The sequence below is a fragment of the Haemaphysalis longicornis genome, unplaced genomic scaffold (genome assembly GCF_048455015.1).
Source record: "Haemaphysalis longicornis isolate Haplotype H1 unplaced genomic scaffold, Haemaphysalis longicornis Haplotype H1 scaffold_395, whole genome shotgun sequence".
Lineage (NCBI taxonomy): Eukaryota > Metazoa > Arthropoda > Arachnida > Ixodida > Ixodidae > Haemaphysalis > Haemaphysalis longicornis.
The window spans coordinates 127,110-143,889 of NW_027526360.1; the positions used below are offsets into that span (position 1 = coordinate 127,110).

The window sequence follows — 16,780 nt, forward strand, 5'->3', positions numbered from 1 at the left end:
AGACATTTTCATTGTTCGTGAAAAAAATCTCGCTTACGAAATTTCTTATTAATTTTGGGTTTCTCCCAAGTTATTGCTGCCGGTCAGTCCAGGTCTGTACTGAAGAAAGGGAAATACAAAAAAGTCCATGCGGTGGAAATTCCGTATTAGAGAACACCGTAAAGAATGAGTACAATCGTTTCCTGCTATTACAGCGGGCCTCATAGGGCGCATATTTCGTTGTTTCATTAACCCTTTCGCTCCGGTTGACGGCGATAGCCGCCATAAGATTTTGTACCAAATTAACTGATTAAGAGTATGGTCGCCATCGGTTATGACGACTATACTCGTCATCGGTCATTTTTGGGCCTTGACGGCGCTTTTCTGCAAGACTTTCAAGTCATGCGGTGAAGCCATCTTTCAATTCAATACGGAGTTTAATTTAAATCTGCAACACTTTCTTAACTAATATAAGGTGCTCGTTAAAAATAAGAACGTCGGTTTTAATGCCACCACAAAATATGCGCCCTATGAGGCCCACTGTAATAGCAGGAAACGATTGTATTTATTCTTTACGGTGTTCTCTAATACGGAATTTCCACCGCATGGACATTTGTTTATTTCCCTTTCTTCAGAGCAGACCTGGACTGACCGGCAGCAATAACTTGGGACAAACCCAAAATTAAAGAAGAAATTTCGTAAGCGAGATTTTGTTCCCTAACAACGAAAATGTCTGCGACTGTGCTTTCTAAATTGTACATGGAAATTTTATTGCCGGCTTACAATGAATTATATCGCAATGACATGCTATGCCAAACCGCAGCGGCCTACACTTTTATGCCGTCCTTTACAGCGCGCAACAAGGCACGTTTCCGGCGCGTGCAGCTTCGTCCAGCTCATGAGCAACGGATTCGGTCGCCGCTGATGCCTGCGAGCGGCAATGCAACCAGCGCCCCTGTATAGCCCAGCGATGCCTTTTGAAGACCGTCTCGCCGAGCATGACACGCCAGCAGAGCGGCGATTAAACATATCAGATAGGGCGGCGGGGGCAGTGCGAACACACTCTTTGACCGGCGCTCCATGGTTCCCGTCGGCGCCCATACGCGTCGCAGCGATGCAGTTCGGCCACCGCTCCCGTGCTCCGTTTACTCCTGCGCGGACCTGTACGTACCTTTTGTGTGCGTGCCGCCGCCAGACCGCTGACGTAGCAGCCCTTTAACGTACAACTTCTTCAAGTGCGATGAATTGCCCGTGCGTTTTGAAAGTCCCACTCCATCAGTCCGTTCAAGCAATTCATGGTCACCCATGCCTACACACACCATGACGAAGCGCGACCGGTGGTTTTCTCGCTTTTGCATTTGTGCATAAATGGCTGCTTGAATTACCAAGTATTTCGGGGCTAGTTACAGCTGTCCATTTTTTCCCGGGGAATAGCCTTTACGACACCCTAATGAATAGCAGCGTTGACAGTGCGTTTTTTGCACGCTCTCCCCGACGCAGTCGCCGTCGGAAGGGCACTGCAGCGAGTGCGCCCCGCTGTCGCCGAGGGGAGTGTGCAGCATCAGGACGGAGGCCGCGCAGCGCTTCAAGGTGTACCTCACCGGCGCCATCGTCGCCGCGGTTGCCCTCATCGTCTTCATCCTGGCGCTGCCACTGGGCGGCCGCTCGGACTGGGACGATGGTGTCTGCGCCACCCCGGACTGCATTCGTCACGCCCTCGTGCTCGGTATTCTCGACCGAAGCCAGGATAACGACTCGGTTCCGGGACCGTGCGACGACTTCGGCACGTTTGTCTGTAAGGCGGCCAGGAACCGCTACGGCCGGCTAGCGGCAGACATCGTGTCCCAGATGATCCTCGACTGGGCCGCCAGGCTGGGAACCGAGACGTCTTCCCTGGGTACAAGTTCCGACAGCTTCTCGAAGCCAGCCGCAATGATGCAGGCTTGCAAGATGTGCACAGGCTGTGGAAAGGCGAGAATAGAACGCCTCGTCGAACTCGTGGCCAACCGCAGCTTTGCTTGGCCCACCATCGGCGACGATCAGAAGGGGAATGCTTTACTCAGATACAATTACGCGACGTCTCTGCGGGTAAGGATACTGGAGTTGCCTCTTTCCCCTTGTTCTAAAATGCTTCTGTCAGCTGCTTTGACAAGAAAATTGTGGAACAGTGTCTCCAATAGCGCCCTAATATCCTAACTATACCCCTGCCTGCACTACCCCATACTTAGTGCCGAAAAGCCTCAGACGGAGATGAACGACAAGACTCTTTCCCAATTGCGCGAAGTGCATATTTCAGATTAATATTCCTACAACTCCGGCAGATATTCCCATTAATTAATAATATTTCCACTACTCTGGAAGATATTTAAAAACGACAGCATTTCTTAGGCTACTAAAATGTGAAAACTTTGGTCTGTGACTATGTCTGTCAATTTGTCCACCTTACGGCCGTTGACTTGATTCAACCACCAAGCCAAAATTCAAGATAACTCGGAACGAGACGCTTATATATGCAATGCTTTACCATACCACTAAATCTGTTGGCAATGTTCATGCTTGTCAACATTGTTGAGCAAAAACGGAGCTTGAGGCATATTTGCAACAAAATCTCAAGACGTAGCTGATATTTGCATTATTCCTTTATTAACAGTACGTGGCTGCTTATCTTTCGCGTTAGCGAGTAATAAAAATACCCCGTAAAAATGTTTCGGCCTCAAAATACAAAAAGCGCTGGCGGCACACCCCTTGTGGCCGCAATTACAACTTAAAAAAAGAACAAAGGGGGCCAGTAGATGGCGCGAGCGGTGTAACGCGGCAGAATTGAATAGACTTAAGCTAACCCCCCCTGTGTTTATCGTTGGAGAAGCGAGATGGCAGGGCAAGAGCGTGGCAGGTGCGCGCGGTTGAGAGGACAGCACGTCACGTGACAGCGGCTTCAGAAGGCTATCGTCTTTCGACGGCATTTGCAGCGAAGTGAGCAGATACGTGGCCAATTTTTAAATGTACGGGCTTTTCGTCGACTCTGTTTTCGTGGCTCCCCAAAGAATGCTCTTGACCTTCGCCTACAATAAGCGTCTTTAGTGCGTGCGCTTAAGCCGGAAACGCGCCTCATTTTGGTCCCTGTGGTTTCTCATAATATATAGAACGATAAAGGCTGTAATTCCAGCTATCTAATAACCATCACGCACATAGCGCGCCTTACACACACCTTATCCGCACACTTCGGCACGCACCTTATATAATCCGCACACACATTATCCGTGGACACTTAGGTGGCCGTATGCCCCCTCCAGCGCGCACTCTATAAAGTCCCATTTCCAAACTGCTCATCACCCCCGGGAAACTGTTAAAGGGGTATTTACATGATTGAGAAATCTGCCATGTCGCTCCTAGGAGTGCGCGCCACGTGACCCCTACGTCACGGTTTCTCTCCGGCCCATCGCTCCGATCTGAGGTCGGAGCATCTGCTCGCGAGGTACAAACGATCTGATGTTTGGCGGTGGAGGCGGCGGGATTTCGTCAAGCTCGTCGGGCATCTGGCCGCGACTCAAGTTCTAACGAGGTATATAGAGTTTCTGAATATCACCTAGAGTGGAAAGTGTCGCTGCGATCGCACGCCGCCATGGGAATTGTGGGTACTGTGGGAATCGGATTGGCAGCAAGCGGCTAGTGCAAAGCACTACGGATTAGGCTTCCCGGGTCTGAAGCGTCTGTTAGTTCTGTTTTCGAGACGCCCTGTTTGACATTCAATGGCTATCACAGACATGTCTAAATAGCAGCGTGATTAGCTCTTAACGCATGTGCTCGCGTTAGCGGGGAGTTTCTTCAGATGAAGGGGGGACCACATGCAGCGACGGCGACAAGTGACGCGAAAAACGCAACCCAAAAGGTGCAACAACAGAGTGTACTTGGCGAAAGCGACAAGTGAAAAAAATTAATACACTGCCGCCTATGTCCTCTGTCGTCGGCGCTCGTCGCTACAGTTCACTGTATCGTAACTGCCACTCGCCTGTGGGCTGGTTCTGGCCGAAAAAAAGCGAGAGAGGGCCCCGGCGGCCGCTTGCTGTTTTATACCGCTTGCTGCTGTCGCCCACCACTAAATAAGCTTCGTTAGCGCACACTATCTAGCGCACACTGTGTGTTTTCTGCACCCATTCAGTTACAATTTTCGTGTCGCTCGTCGCCGTCGCTGCGTTTACTTACCCCTTGACTTGAAACATGCGCTGCCTTGGTCAGGCGCAATGGGGCAACATACATAGCGACTCGACAAGCCAGTATTTATTTGCCATTTGAAGTATTCATGCAATTTCATAATGCTTTTCGCGCGTGCTTGGACTTACTTGCGGTAATAGGCTTCGCCCCTACGTTTGTTTATACTCGCTTAGACAAAACAAATAAATACAACGCGATTACATCATTCGTGCATCTCTATGTTGTATCTGCATGATCTGCATCGCCCGCCAAGGCGCGCAGCATACGATAATGAGACTAATGAGAGGGAGCAAGAACGCAGCTTTAGACAATATAAATATTTTTTTTTTCAGCTAAATATTACAAAAAATCAAATAAAACCTCATCCAGTTTGGAGTATGTAATAATTTAAAAATATATATCCGGGACGGCCCGCTGTATCTGGCAGCATGACCAAGGCAGGACTTCTACTTTTTTTTTCTTTGTAACCCCCAAATTTGTTTTGCAACATAAGCCCTCTAACACAGTGCCTTACACAAAACAGAATTTGTTGACAGCAGCACTTTTGGCAGCAATTTTTTAAACAAAAACTCAATTTGCGTAGCCACAAAGTCGTTGCCGGCCATGCCACCCCGAACTTCCGGCCGAACTACACACTATGGCGGCACTCATGGAGGCGTAGAGCGCTTCCGCCGAATCACGTTGACGCTAACGCCAGATTCCACTCTAGGTAAGCTACTGAGAAACTTTATGAACGAGGTGACAGGCGCTGTATTTTTATTGCATTTTACAACACTGGACGCGAAAATACGCTGCGCACAGGACAGGCGCACTGAAAATGCCGCGCATACCCCCAGCACGGTCGCTGTGCGAGCGGCGGCCGCGGCCGCGAAGTGGCGAAGGTCGCTCCCCAAGGCGCAAACAAAGCTGCACATACAGAAAAGGGTGTAATAATGCGATGGTAAACTGCATTAAAAATCGTCAACTGCGCCGCTTGCGAGAGCAGCAATCGAATATTTGCCGCAGGGTTAAGCCTAAAACCTGTATGTGGGCCGGCTGCTCCCAGCGCATGTCTCCCCACCCACGGCCTCGCGCGTCGCTCGCCCTTCTCTATCTGCGGCAAAGCCTGCATCGCGTCCACGGCCAATTTTTGGGCGGCTGACAAGATCAGTACGTAGAAGCATTCGCAGAAATTGCCGCCGTCGTGGAATCGGCGGTGCTATGGCAGCCCTGCTGTCGAGATAGACGAGGATCCGAGATAGTCGTATCCTCCGTGCGACCAAAGGAGCTGGCCGAGCGGAAGTCCGCCTGCGGTGACGTCACGATCTCCCTCGGATCTCTCCGCTGAAAGGCTCCGTCGTGTGAATACCGCTTGAACTCCAAAAACCAAATTTCAGACGCCGCCCTTGGGCTCTCTGGATCTTTACGGTTCCTAAAATTTGTACAAAGCTAGTTTTCCGTCAAGGGGCTGCCAAAGTTCAGAAGCATATGCTATAATCGAGAGAGAATGACGGGAACCTGCAAATAGATTTACCTTAAAATTTTTGTACTTTCTCTCACTCGGCTTGTCAGTCCCAGACATACGCTGCAATTTCGCGGCATACATTTCTTTTGAGCCTGTGATGTGAAATTTATTCTTACTTCATTGGAACCAACGTGATGTTGCTAGGAATAACCAGCTGGTGCTCCCAATGGTATTGCGTAAGCAAAGGAACGGACTGTCAGCAGGAGCAGAAAACCTAATCTCTTGTTTTCATGTGGGATCTTCTGTCTTGCCTCCTACGTACGTCGTAAACCCTCCGCGTTTCGTTATAGTATGCACAACTGAATACCCTCTGTACAGGCATCAGATCGGGTCAGTCGTCCATAATGATTCGCATCTGTTTGTGTCACAGTTGTTAAGATGCAGACTATATGCCCGTGACGTACCACGTATTTGTCATCATTCGTGATCATTCATTGCGGAGCATCTTCTCCAGTGGCTAAAGATGTCCGATTTGGTTTACCTGCATTGCCTAACAGCACGATAAAAACGGGGCTAAACGGTGCGAAGAAGTTCGAGTTCTACAGTTATACGTGTTTTTGGACTCATCTTACAATGCATACTACAAGCGTACAAGGGCGTGGTTCCAACGGAGCAAAATAAGAATAAAAGAAAATTTTTCTTCTTTCCTTTCTGCTTCCTCGCGGTGGCTAGATAACTGAACCACATCCAAACTATGAGGCAGCCAATTTGGGAAAAAGTAAAAAATCACTTCTGACTCACTTTGGTGCAGGGTAATACGTGGTGCCATTGTGACAATAAACCTCTCTTTGCAGGCGCTTGTGGAGCTCTCCGTCGAGTGGGCCCTACCACTCTGGTTCCGGCTCGAGCTCTCACCCCCCACTCAGCTCCACCGTCGTCGCGTAGTCCGCATTCTTCCGTCGCCTATGCCACCACTCTGGCACGCCTTCCACCAGGACCTGCTGTCCGACGCAGGTGCTTACGACTCCTACTTGTGGCAATTCAACGCCTCTATTCTCCGTATGCGAGAGCCATCCCAGCAGTACTACAAATTCCTGGCCGGAAGAAGCGCAGACGTTCAACGTAACATCTTCGAAACCCTAAAAAACGCCACAGCAGTGGCAGTGCCGTTTCTTGTCCCATTGAGAAACTTGACTTCTTTCGTGCGAGGTTTGACGGTGGCCAACTGGTTGACGATTCTCCAGTCTGCGTATGCCGTCACTCCCAATGTCTCTGAACAGGACTTCGTCCTCTTAGCCAACGAGCGTTTCCTGGCGGCGATGAACAGGATATTTGCCACTCACTCACCGAGGGATCTCTTCTACCACACGACTTGGTGGTTCCTGCAAGCTCTGGGTCCATTCGCGAGCGATAAGGTATTCAGCTTCCTAAACAGCCACTCCGGGCGCAGGCTTTTCTTGCGGACTATGTGCGTTGCCCACTCGGAGAGCATATATTACGACTCGCTGGCAGCAATTAACAAAGCCAAGTTCACCGAACAGCAGCGGCTTGCAATCAGTATTCACCTACGGAACGTTCGGAAGGTCGCAGTTGAGAAAATGAGTCCTCTTGAGAAAAAAAGCAACGCCTCGAGAGACGCCTTGTCTGACATCCGTGAGAAAACCATTGATTTCATCTGGCCTCAGAAAGATCTAGAATTAGGTTCCCTCCGCATGACCAACGCCAGCACTGTAGACTTCTTCAACGAGTGGGTGGAGAGTAGACGCCCCCTCCACGACCACAGCAACGCCAGCGAGTCACTTGGTGACACCTCCAAGATTTTTCGGCTTGACGCCAGACACGTGACATCGTACGACCCTCTATCGCACGTCATCTCTGTGTCGGTCGCCGCCCTCGATTCGCCTCTCTTCTACTTGGAAGGCACCAGCGCCATGACCTATGGAGGTTTGGGGTTCATCTACGCCTCTGCAGTACTAAAAGCACTCGACACCGCAATGCTCATTGGAGGCGGCGATGGCGTCTTTGCGACCGAAGATACAACCTCACGCGGAGGCTTACGGAATTTGTTACCATGCGTACACACCGACCTGGCCTTTCCTGAGCTTCCAGCGCTGCGCGTAGCGTACGAAGCGTACGCACGCTTTCGCAATGCTACCACGGACCTTCCTTTGAAAGGACTGGCTAACTACAGCGCCGAGCAAGTTTTCTTCCTCACGTTCTGTCACAGCACCTGCGAGTTCCGTGAATCCGGTTCTCCAGAGTCACCGCGCTGTAACGAGGCTGTTACGAACTTCGAACCCTTCGAGAAGGCGTTCAACTGCCCGTCTGATTCGAAGATCAGCAATTCCACTAACTGCAGCCCTAACTTTTGACCGTATCGTGGGGTAAGGCTCCACACGTTCAAACAAATTTATTCCAATTAGTTTTCTTTGAATGTGTGCATGGGGGTCACAGCCGTCGATCGTGCCGTATTATTATGAGTGCTACAGTTTTATGCCTTTATATTGTTGTGTTACGGGCTTCGTTTTTTATGCTCATTCTCGTGCGTGCCTTGCAATGTGAATATCCAATATATATGGACGAAGAAATCCAATTGATGCTGTGATCTTGGTATCAAGTGAACTTCCTCCCTTCATCATCATCATCATCATCGTCGTCGTTGTCGACGTCGTCGTCACTAGCCTATCCACGCCCACTGCAGGGCAAAGGTCTTTCCCATTAATGTCCAATTATCCCAGTCCTGTGCTAACTGCGAACACTTTATCCCCGCAAACTCCTTGATCTCACGTGCCATTCTAACTTTCTGCCGCCCTTTACCACGCTTGCCTTCTCTAGGGATCCACTCTGTTACCCTTAATGACCAACGGTTATCTTGCCTTCGGATTGCATGCCCTTCCTACGTCCATTTCTCCTTAATTTCTACGAATATGCCCATAATACGTCCACCCTTATTTATATGTACAATTGGAGTGCACGTTGCTAGCAACCTCTAGATGCGCAGATATCTCCACCGGGGACGGGGGGGGGGGGTGAATTTAAATGCAGTTAGCCTCTCCACCAAGTCAAGTTTCAAGGTCGGTTTCCTTGCAGACTAGATTTCAGATCCGGAGGGAGTTGAGGTGTTTGTGAGGAACTTGTTCGTTTGAATCCCGTCGGCGGCAGCCGCTTTTCTAATGGAGGCGAAAAGCAAAAACGCCCGTGTGTGCGAGATTTCGGCTCTCGTTAAAGATCCGCAGGTGGTCAAAATTAATTCGGAGCCCTGCACTACGGCTGGCCTCATCGCCTGCGTTGCGTCGGCGCGTTAAAAACTACAATAAATCAATAAATCAAATCGAACTTGTTCAGGAAACTCTCTTGCGTTCTGGTTATGGTAGGTAGGAGGTGAGTTGGCCTGGAGTTGCGAGGGCATTGAAGCGTAGCTGTCCAGCCCCTTGCATTTGCGGAGTCCCATTGCGTTAGCAAGGCTGGGGTCATTGCAAAAAATTCCCCGCATTTCCCCGAGGGGAAGAATGTGAAAGTGCGAATGCACGAGTTGAATTTGCGCGGTTCGGTAATGTTCGCGAAAGAGAGATCACACACACACACACACAACTACAAAGAAAGAAAGATGCATTTATTCACAGACACCTATTTGCGTTGTCGTTGTACTTGATTGCTAGAGCGGATCTCAGCTTTGAAATTTCGTGTCAGTACTCCTTTAAGCAGGTGCATTAGCCCTTCTCACGCCCGATTCTTGGCCAATCCCCCACGTGGTTATGTGCCATGTCAGCGGCCAGGCAGCGCGCGCCCATCTCCCCCCCGTTGCCAAGGAAGACGAGGAGATTCCTGGCCAATCCCCCACGTGGGTATGTGCTATGTCAGCGGCCAGGCTGCGCGCGCCCATCTCCACGTGCGCGGACATCGCCGGTGGACGCAGGTTCAGGGTCGCTTAAGAAGTGCATTGCACTTAAAATTTCTGGGACGTGAGTGCCGACGTGCCAGCGGTCGGGAATCTGAAGCATTATGCATACAACGGCGTGCATGCACGCCAAGCCTGCCGTCGTTCGCCATAACGAAAAGACGGTGACAGCTGCCAACCATGACACAATTAAAAGTGGTTTTGATAACTTGTTTTGTTACAGCGTCCGTGGTTATGGGGAGGGGGAAATGTGGGCTGTTCGTAACGTGCACGCAGATATATCGCAACGGATGTGTGCCTTAAAATAGCGCTTCACTGCAAGCCTAGCTACGCTGCGGTGAAAGTAGCGGCACACTGATTACTGAGGGAGCGGCATTCTGTTTCGAAGTCAGTGGAGGGCGTGCACTTCAGGTGCGATGTAGAAATTCAATTGAACGTAAAAATGTAGACATTTATTTAAGCGTAGCGATAGCCTGTTCGTCGCACCTAAGTTGATGTAAAGGTTACTAATCCACCCTTATTACGTTAACAATGCATGAATTGATCTTATGAAGCCTTTTTGTAAAAACTTCAGGAAATAAAAAGAAATATCAGAAGCTCCTCCGTCTAATGCCGACGATTGTTGGTACGCAAAGCTTTCTTGCACGACGAGAAAATCAAACGTCCAAGTGACAAAATCAAAGCCGCTGAAATCAAAGCCAAGGCGCCAACGATCACAGTGCAAACCGCCTGCGAGTCCAAATCCAGACTGCGATGACAGGAAGTGCATCCCTCACAAGAAACCTGAGCGCCCCTTCCGTCGTCGTTCAAAAATCCGAACTGCCAAAGCCCGAAGCCAACGTTTAATTTATCCAAAGTCCCAAACCAACGCGCCAGCAATGACTCCCCCCCTTCCCCCCACCCTCAAAATAAAAAAAAAGACGCAGGGCGGGCCGAATGCTTTGATGGTGCAATAGGATAGACGTCGGCTTCATAACGTGAAGGACAGGGGTTCGATTCCGACCACGGAAACCGTTTGAATGTGTAACAGCGGAGCTGTTTTACAAGCCGCAAGTTCGCCATTGCAGGAAAAAAATACAAACAAACGGTTTCTGTCGTAGACTGCCATGTTCTACTGAGAAGTGCGTCGTCTCTGTACACCGGACGACACCTTTCACTTCTCTGAGTGCAGTTTCAGCCAATCCAGAGCAGTTTTTTATACCACAGCACGAGCTAGGCCTAGTGCCAGTGGTGTTTGCCCAAGCAACGGGCCCGAGCAATTCCGGGCTCGACACTCGACCCAAGGGACCGCCCCACGGTGCTCCCGAACACAGACGCAAGTCAAACTGAAGACAATACAATGCTACGACACCCAAGTGAAGGCAACTATGATGAACTTGCGGACTCAGTCTACAACGAATATTTGATTGATGTCGTCGCCCGAGCCCAGCGGCGACGAGAGCGGAAAACGACGCCGGCCATATAGGCCTAACGCTTCCGTCGACTACTTTAAATATTTCGACTAGACCAACGAGTGCTCCCAGACGAGCGTCCCCTCGAGGGATGAATACAAACTCGTGCTGTGACGGCAAGGTGACCTCAAGATAGCGCAACAGGACGTAGCCGAGGTGTCGCTTGCCTGGCTGAACGCAAGCCAATGCGCGTAGCGCCAAAACTGCATGTGCGTTCGCTACGACCAGGTGCAGAACATCGCTGCGGTCATCACCCCATCGGTGGACGCTGCAAAAGCGTTGATCCCAATCCGGCACATCCAAATAATTAACGTGACCTACCTAGTGCAATTCTACGGACTCGCCCGAGATTTCTCCGTCAAGGGAATTACAAGAGGAGCGCCCCTCCGCTTCAAGGGGCGTGAATCGCTAGAAATTATGTACGTCCCGAAGCACGAGATATACGCATGTAGAAGACTGGGGAATTCAAGATAATTACACCATCTTCCCGTGGTGAAGCACGAGAAGGATGCGAAGCATCATGGGCGTTCCGTGTAGGTTCCGTTGTGTTGCCGTTATGTTGTTTCATTTATCGGAGCACGAATGGGAACGGAGTGTGAACCCCCCATGTAGAGACAGAGAAATGTAGAGAAATGTAGAGAGAGCGAAGAGACCGACACCAGCGTTACCTGATCGAACACCTCCTGGTTCTCGTCTTTATTGCGAGCTCACGCTCCTACCCCGCTGCCCGCCCTCTTCGTCCTCTTCTCTGGTTGAGCTGCAAGGCGCGTGGCGCTTCCCGCCACAGCTTTTCCGCAGGAAATTCAACGTCCTCCTCTAAAATTTTCGGTTTGTCGTTTCCGTTGACGTTCAGCTTCGCGTGCCTTTGTTGTATCAGTAGCTTCTTGACGTAGTTTGAATGAGGGAAGGACATAAGGGGCGTTCGTAGCACATGCTCCCGTCTCTGTTTTTGGAGCGCAGTGTGAAGAGCGCCACGTACCTCCCGTTGCGGCCAGAGTCGTGGGATCGAAACCGGGCGCCGCCTAACTATGTCTCCTTATAGTGGACTGCGCTGACGTCAGCTCAAACGCTGAAGAGGCTGAACAGACGCGCATGCGCAGTTGAGTGTGGACGGCGGACAACAACAAGCGAGGGAGGGACACAGCCCCGAGCATGCGATGCTTGGCATCTAAAACAAACGTGCGTCGACGGACACTGGCGAGGTGTGCTGTTCACGTGGGTGCAACATTACGTGAAATGGTGTCTTGTGTTGTCTGGTGTGGGGGCGTCGACCACGACAGACCTTCCAGGGTGTAAGCTAAAGCTAGAAAATTGCGTGGAACTACATCACGTTGTAACGTTTCTATATTTGGTGACAGTGTTGTCAGTCTTTTCACCGAAACAATACCAATTGAAGCGCCTCATGATTGAGAAGGAACTTGACCTTCTGTGCGTACAAGAAACCAAAATAGAGGCAGAGGACAAGACTAACAGCATGGTCAATACATTTGGTAACAGCTTTTATGTGTGCGTAAGTCACGCTGTTGGAACATCGGGAGGGTGTTGTATACTTATAAGATCAGCAAGCGGCATGTTGGTTAAAAACGTTCGTTCCGGCGACTCTGGTAGATTAGTTATATGTGACTTTCTATTTGACGGAGATGAGTTTCGGGTGCTCTGTATTTATGTTCCAAACAAAATACAAGAACGAAAAAAGAAGAGGGCTACTTAGCGTTGTTGGTTCTTGCGAAGAATTAAGTGGTCACATACCTGTGCTTCCATATTTGTGAAGCCAGTTCTAGCTATCCTTTTTCCTGCTTTTTGTTTTCTGAACAAGCGGCCGTGCTCCCACTGCAGGTTCACGACGTTCAGCATGCCTTGAAGCAAGACTCGTGTGCAGTATAAGAGTTTGGGCTGTATTAGGCTGGCTTCATTAAACTCTAGCTATAAATGAAGCTTTCGTTTCATTATTTTCTTCAGCAACGTAAAGATATTGTCGAGCGACAAAGTAATTACATTGCCGCTGGGCTTTTCCGTCGGTTCCGTTCACATCTGGTGCGTCTGACGAGGCAGAAGTGAGCGACGGCGACAGCCACACCGTAACCAAACAAAATACAAGAACGAGAAGAGGTTTTTCAGGACATTGAAAGCTATCTAAATTGAGAAAAACATGTAATGCTTTTGGGATACTTTGTACAAAAGAAGACTGAATAGGCGTGTTTAGACAGAAGGTTCGAAGCGCCGAATTCCTTTATGAAATGTTAGAAGGCCATGAATAAGAAGACGTTGCTCACATTGTGTCAAAAGAAAACTGTTTAATATTTACGCATTTCCAAGGCGCTAGCCACGCTCGCCTAGACAGAGAATACGTGAGCCTGAACCTGGTGTCAAAGTGTTCGAACTACAGCAGAAAGGATGTATCTTTCTGTGATCATTGTCTCGTGTCCTTCATGGTAGGCGGCAGAAAAGAGGGTAAGAAGTTTTCTTGGAAACTGTGGAAATTAAAGTGTAGGTTATTGAAAGATTCCGGGTTTAAAGAAAAAGGAGAGAAAATTTTCGTCGAGCACGAAAGCGCAGTGGGCAGAAAAATAAGAAATAACGAAGCAGGATGTAAAGTTTTGTGCAATAGCCAGGTCACCCGCCTTAAGACGGCTAGAAAGAGCAGCGGAAAAAAATTGCACAATAATTTACACCAGTTACTTGTACGAGAGAGCGATATTTCGGGTTTATTTGGCGAAGATATAGCAGCTATAAAAGGCAAACTAGAGGAAGGCAAACTAGAGGCAATAGATAAAGTTCGCTTTCAGGGAGCCACTGTGCGTGCCCGTGGCGAAAGATTATTAGCTGGGGAAACGCCCACTAAAAGGGCGTTATACGACGAAAGAAAATCTGCCCCAAAAAAGTGAAATTAAGAAAATAGGTTTTCGCGGAACACGTACAAGGGAAGGGAAAAAAACATAGAAAAGGCATTTGTGGAGCACTATGAGAAAGTGTTTGTTCATTGTGCTCCGCGAATAGAAGATTTCAAAAGAGATTTTCTTCCGTTGATACCGCAGTTAGAAGATGACGTGAGGGCAGTCTTAGAACAGCCGCTTACACTCAGCGAAGTGAAAAAAGCAATTGATGAATTGCAGGGGGCTAAAACGCCAGGACTGGATGGCATAAATGCGGAGTTTTACAAGGCGTTCAACGATAGAGTTTTACTTATTTTGCTGAACGTTTTTAGAGAAGCATACAAGAATAATATTTTCTCGGTCTCATTTTCCCGAAAATATACGGTTCTATTACGCAAATGTAATGATCCGGTTAAACTGCAGTCAGTTAATGGCTACCGCCCGATCACGTTAGCGAACGTTGATTAAAAAATACTGATGAAAATTTTAGCCAAAAGGTTCCAAACCGTCATAACTTCCTTCGTTGGGCCAAATCAGACGTGCGGTATTAAGGGACGAAGTATCGTCACCAATATCCATGTTGCTCGGAGTGTCTTGGAATGCTGTGATTTGATGTGACGCTACGTTGCCATGATGCAGATTGACCTTGAAAAAGCCTTCGAAAGAGTGTGTCACGAAGTGTTATTCTGTTTTATGAGACATGCAAATGTGGGGGAAGTGATATACAATGGAGTGCATATGGCTTACCAGGGATGTACCACGCAGTTAGTTATAAACAAAAAGGTCAGCAAAGGCGTTTCTGTGTTATCGTCAGTTAGGCAAGGTTGTCCGATGTCGCCCGTCCTTTTTTGCATGTTTTCAGAGCCTCTTCGCTTAAAAATAATCCAAAGTAATGGAGTTAGGGGATTTAGTTTGAACTCAAGTGAAGTGCGGTTGTTGACTTCTGCGGACGACCTGGCAGTGTATGTTACAGATAAAGAGAGCGTGCAAAAAGTGACGGTGATTACAAGAGATTTCTGCGCACAAATCTGTAGTGCTGTAAACTGGGAAAAATGTTCGGGACTGTGGCACGGAGCATGACCCACAAAACCATTAGGAAGAAATGTCTTCTTTCGAATTTTATGATAGTTTTCGCTCACCAGAGTTCGGTGAGCGGGTTTTAAACCGACACTGACGTGTTTTAAACCAGCATCGTAGACATTGACGTGACTATTTGTCCAATATGCAATAATAAAAAAAAGTCTCGGTAGCGCAGTAGGCAGCGCGTCAGTCTCATAATCTGAAGGCCGTGAGTTCCATCCTCACCCGGGGCAGGCGGAGATTTCTTTTTCCGTGCTACGCTTTCACTTGTGTGCTCGGAAAACGACTTGGCACGTTGGCAACTATAGTTGAAATCAATAGGTTCAGTTGTGCAAGAGCAATAAATGGCCAGTACCAACGACATGTTGCCATTTCCTGTGACCGCTGCACAAAGACAGTCGCTCGAGAGGTAACGAGACAAGGATGAGTAGAACGCTGCTCGGAACATCCGCCTCGGTAGCGCAGTAGGCAGCGCGTCAGTCTCATAATCTGAAGGTCGTGAGTTCGATCCTCACCCGAGGCAGGCGGAGATTTCTTTTTGCGTGCCATGCTGCTCACTTGTGTGCTCGGAAGACGACTTCGCATGTTGGCAACTATAGCTGACATCAATAGGTTCAGTTGTACAAGGGCGATAAATGAACTGTACCAGCGGCATGTTGCCATTTCCCGTGACCGCTGCAAAGATGCTCTGAGTCTTGGTCCTAAATTAAAAAATCTCGATTCACCCAAAGTATGGCTTGAAGAAGATTTTCCCCAAAGGTTCAGCATGCTAGAATGAAACTGCGTGAATATGCAAAGGAAAACAAAAGGACGGAGAAAAACACTATGTGCACTTTAACAAGCTTCACATGGAGCACGCCACATACCGTTATGACCATTCCACTAGCCAGGTCGTTCAAGTCTCTGCAAAAAATCATCCTCCCCCTAAATGACACCCCGTGAACCACACGCGCAGCTCCAAAAAAGTAGAACCAGTTTCCTTGCTTCTAGCAAACTTCCGCAGTATTTTTCCCAAGCTTGATGCCCTCAAGACTATTATTCACACGTGCTCAGCCGATATCATTATCGGCACAGAAACTTGGCTTTCCGATGAAATAGCGAATAAAGATCTTACGCTTCCATCGACCTTTGCACTTTTCCGCAAGGACAGGTGCTGCTCTCGTGGAGGCGGCATACTGATCACAGTTAAAGAAGAATATCGCCCATCGCTAATTGACGTTTATTCACCTTTAGAACAACCATGGATAGAGGTCCACCGCTCCCGACGTCCACGCCTGAACCTAAAGACGATAATATTCCCGCCCCACAGGGATAAATCTATCCAAATGTAACACTTACGCCATCGCCGAACTCATTACCTCTTCCGCACAACTGACTGCAAGTGAGATATCGCGCACCGTGGTGGAGCTGCTCCCTGCCAAAAACCTCATCAGTGTACGAACCCTTCGGGAAACTGCAGCACCAAAGCTACTGAAGCTCACCAGCCTGGCACTCAACGATACCGTTGTCCACCTTCGGCATTACGAAGCTTCTCCAGAAAATTTATCCCGGGGTGTCATTCAACGTGGCACAAAATACCTCCGCGGAATCGTTGATGCGAAACCTTGTCCAGGCCACGCCTGCCCGCATCCTGGCCGCTCGCATGATGGGCGCTACGAAGTCGGCTCTCATCACCTTTGAAGGTACTTCTGTGCCCCGCTACATCATTTACCGCTGCGGCCGATACCGATGTTACCCGCACCGGCCAAAGGCACAGTTATGTACCCGCTGCCACACACTCGGCCACCGGGAGGACGTTTGCCCCTTGCCACACACCACCCGGCTCTGTCCTGTGTGCTCCTTG

General features: G+C 49.1%; 2 non-coding genes across 2 annotated transcripts; both read left to right on the forward strand.

Moving 5' to 3' along the window:
- The first annotated feature begins 15,097 nt into the window (after nt 1–15,097).
- Trnam-cau (transfer RNA methionine (anticodon CAU)) lies at nt 15,098–15,170 on the forward strand. The gene has a single exon. It is a non-coding gene; the product is annotated as a tRNA-Met (tRNA).
- A 217-nt stretch (nt 15,171–15,387) lies between these two features.
- On the forward strand, nt 15,388–15,460 carry Trnam-cau (transfer RNA methionine (anticodon CAU)). Its single transcript has one exon. It is a non-coding gene; the product is annotated as a tRNA-Met (tRNA).
- The last annotated feature ends 1,320 nt before the right edge of the window (nt 15,461–16,780 follow it).